The following is a 4,407-nucleotide window of genomic DNA, read 5'->3' as shown; positions in this document are numbered from 1 at the left end:
CAATACGTGGCGGTTCCCTTTCTGTCACTGGGATCGAGCACCGCAAGATTGAACCCAAAGCTAAGCACTTCTCCCATTGGAAGAAAGATCAATCTAGTAGGCCAAACCAAACTGATAATTCGAAGAGACTTGCAAAGATAAACCAATCATACATAAAAGAATTCAGAGGAGAATCAAATGTTGTTCATAGATAATCTGGATCATAAACCCACAATTCATCGGATCTCGATAAACACAACGCAAAAGAAGATTACATCGAATAGATCTCCAAGAAGATCGAGAAGAGTGTTGTATTGAGATCCAAAGAGAGAGAAGAAGCCATCTAGCTAATAACTATGGACCCATAGGTCTGAAGTAAACTACTCACACATCACCGGAGAGGCCATGGAGTTGATGTAGAAGCCCTCCGTGATCAATGCCCCCTCCGACGGAGCTCCGGAAAAGGCCCCGAGATGGGATCTCTCGAGTACAAAAGGTTGTGGCGGTGCAATTAGGTTTTCGTGGTGCTCCTGGATGTTTGGGGGTACGTGGATATATATAGGAGGAAGAAGTACGTCGGTGGAGCAACGGAGGGCCCACGAGGGTGGAGGGCCCAGGGGGTAGGCGCGCCCCCTGCCTCGTGACTTCCTCCCTTGTTTCATGACAGCCACTCCAAGTCTCCTGGATCACGTTTGTTGAGAAAATCACGTTCCCGAAGGTTTCATTCCGTTTGGACTCCGTTTGATATTCCTTTTCTTCGAAACCCTAAAATAGACAAAAAAAAACAGCAATTTGGGTTGGCCTCCGGTTAGTAGGTTAGTCCCAAAAATGATACAAAAGTGTAAAATAAAGCCCATTAATTTCCAAAATAGATAAGATAATAGCATGGAGCAATGAAAAATTATAGATACGTTGGAGACATATCAGGGGGGAAGCAGCCTGTGTTCAAAGTTAATCAGATTAGTCCTCAGATATTTCTTTTGATCCTCCGTCCGCTTCCTATGGGAAGCCAACCTAAGTCTCAGGGGCTACAGTCTATACACAAGTGTATTTTCTGAATAAAACACGATTGCACATATTACAGTACAAACCTCGAAGCCTCTTAGCAGACTTGCAAATGCCTCATTCAATCCATTCTTTGCGGATAGGACCTTTTTTACCACTGTACCCATCAAGGTACGATGTTCCTCTGAAATGGACGCCTGCCGCGGCATGTTCGTCAAGATATCCGGTGCCTCTGGGTCTCCGGAGGCAGCCGCAGGAGTACGGTCACCCTTTGAAGGGATCCGTTTATTTGTATCCGGCTGCTTTCTGGATTGTTCGGGGTCTTCATTGTTGTTCCCCGGACCCTGGGCCTCCGAAGTATCACTTTTGTGTAGCATCTTCGTCATCCCTGGCACCACTTGCTGGTCGGGGGAGACCCTCCGCGACGACACCTCAAGGTCGTCTTCCTTATTGGACGGAGAGGCCAGTGGGGGCGTCTCGCTTTCCATCATTTCCGGGAGAATGTCCCCCGAGGAAGAGGATTGTTGAAGGGGGCTACGCGCTGAGCTGAAAATATATATATATATATATATATATATATATATTCCAGGCATCATAGGAAAAGAATGGGATAGGTTTAAAACAGCCTTGTTCGCTTATGATTTGGCCGGAGGCTTGTCCTCATCATGAGACTGCGCTTCAACGTCCTCCAGGCCCGGGCCGCCCCCAGAGGCATCTTGCCTCGCTTAGGAGCCTGCTTCTCCCAATCTTCAGAGGCGGCCCTCTTCTTCCTGGGAGGGAAGGAGATAGTGGCCCCCTTCACTTTTGTCTTCGGATGAGGGGATATTTATTTCTCCGGACGCAAAGTCCAAGGTTCCCTGGGAATAGATGCCATCCTTGGTCCTCTTGCTCTCCGCCTCCTCCTCCTTCCCCGACATCTGGTATGGTGCTGGGGCCAGCATCCTTGTTAGGACAGGATTCGCTGGACCCTCGGGCAGAGGGGTCGAACACATAATCAGTTCCGCCTTCTTTATCCAGCCCTGGAAAAAGATAGCTTGCTCAGTACCATATTACTGTATGCATGACCACTAAGTATTCGAAAGCCAAGTGCTTACCGGGGTATCCGGAGGATTGCAGTTAAGGCCGGCGTCCTCAGCAGTATCCGGCCAATGTTTCCGCTTCCCGAAAAATAACTTCCACATCCGTTCGTGTGTGGCGCCAAAGAAGTGTTGGAGGGTTTGTGGTCCTTCTGGATTAAACTCCCACATGCGGCGAGGCCTGCGCTGGCAGGGCAAGATTCGGCGAACTAACATCACTTGGATCACACTGACGAGATCGATATCCCTCTCGAGGAGGGTTCGGATGCGGCTTTGTAAGGTCTGCACTTCATACACTAATCCCCAGTCTAGCCCCTTGTTGACCCATGATGCTAGCCGTAATGGTGGGCCAGGACGGAAGGTGGGGGCAGCTACCCATTTAGTACTGCGGGGCTCTGCAATATAAAACCACTCCCGCTGCCAGTAATTGGAAGCCTCGGCAAAAGAACCTTTTAGCCAGGGAGTGTTGGCGAGTTGGCTGATTGTAGCACTGCCGCACTCCGCCTGTTCCCCGTCGACTACCTTCGGCTTTACACTAAAGGTTTTGAGCCATAAGCCGAAGTGTGGGGGGATTCGAAGGAAGGCCTCACATGTAATGATAATATCAAGACATGGAGGATAGAGTCCGGGGCAAGATCGTGAAAATCTAGTCCGTAATAAAACATTAGCCCTCGGACAAAGGGGTGAAGAGCAAAACCTAACCCCTAGAGGAAGTGGGAGACGAATACCACCCTCTCGCCGGATCTGGGGGTCGCGATAACTTGTCCTTGAGCAGGAAGCCGGTGGTGGATCTCTGCGGTCAGATATCTGGCCGCCCGAAGCTTTGTGATATCCTCCTCTGTAACAGAGGAAGACACCCATCGGCCTTGGGAGCTGGATCAGGACATGATGGGAAGGATGAAAGCAATGGAGTCGAACCTTGAGTGCTGGAACTCGGGGTTGGGGAGGCTTAAAAGAGGTTATGCATAAAAGGACGGCCTTTGGTTCCTTTATATACACCTCTGGTATTGAATGTCTCCTCCTAAGCCTAGGAACCTTCCTATTCCTAAGGAATCTTTCTCGCAGGATGGTTGGGTTACCCACGCTCGTATTAATGAAAATCCCATAATAAGGGGACACGATCTATGCTTTGACAAGACGTGCCAATGACAACCGCGTCTCGAAACATGGGGCGAAAAACGGTTCGAAATTATGACCAGGCAGGCGTGACGTCACATTACAAAAGTTGTCAGCAGATTGGACTCATGCGTTATTACACGATCAATTCTTCTGGAGACTATTCAGGAGTTCGGAAGGAGGAACCCGCCTTGAAATGCCGAAGACAACACTACGCGCCGGATACCTTGTCATTGAAGCCAGGTTCAGGAGCTACTGAGGGAGTCCTGGACTAAGGGGTGCTCGGGCGTCCGACCTGTTATTTGTGGGCCGGACTAATGGGCTGTGAAGATACGAAGACCGAAGACTACACCCGTGTCCGGATGGGACTCTCCTTGGCGTGGAAGGCAAGCTTGGCGACAGAATATGTGAATTCCCTTCTTTGTAACCGACCTTGTGTAACCCTAGATCCTCCTGCTGTCTATATAAACCGGAGGACTTAGTCCGGATAGGATATACAAAATACCTTAGTCATACAGGCTAGACTTCTAGGGTTCAGCCATTATGATCTCTTGGTAGATCAACTCTTGTAATACTCATTGAGGTAGTCCTGGATTAGGGGGGTCTCCGGACAGCCGGATTATATCCTTTGGCCGGACTGTTGGACTATGAAGATACAAGATTGAAGACTTCGTCTCGTGTCCGGATGGGACTCTACTTGGCGTGGAAGGCAAGCTAGGCAATACGGATATGGATATCTCCTCCTTTGTAACCGACCTTGTGTAACCCTAACCCTCTCCGGTGTCTATATAAACCGGAGGGTTTTAGTCCGTAGAACAACAACAACTACTACAACATACAATCATACCATAGGCTAGCTTCTAGGGTTTAGCCTCTCTGATCTCGTGGTAGATCTACTCTTGTACTACCCATATCATCAATATTAATCAAGCAAGACGTAGGGTTTTACCTCCATCAAGAGGGCCCGAACCTGGGTAAAACATTGTGTCCCCTGCCTCCTGTTACCATCCGCCTTAGACGCACAGTTCGGGACCCCCTACCCAAGATCCACCGGTTTTGACACCGACATTGGTGCTTTCATTGAGAGTTCCTCTGTGTCGTCGCTGTTAGGCTTGATGGCTCCTACTATCATTGATGGCGATGCAGTCCAGGGTGAGACTTTTCTCCCCGGACAGATCTTCGTGTTCGGCGGCTTTGCACTGCGGGCCAATTCGCTTGGCCATCTGGAGCA

The sequence above is a fragment of the Triticum urartu genome, chromosome 2, assembly GCF_003073215.2.
Source record: "Triticum urartu cultivar G1812 chromosome 2, Tu2.1, whole genome shotgun sequence".
NCBI lineage: Eukaryota > Viridiplantae > Streptophyta > Magnoliopsida > Poales > Poaceae > Triticum > Triticum urartu.
The sequence above is the reverse complement of the archived record's forward strand: the minus strand, read 5'-3'. Positions refer to the sequence as shown.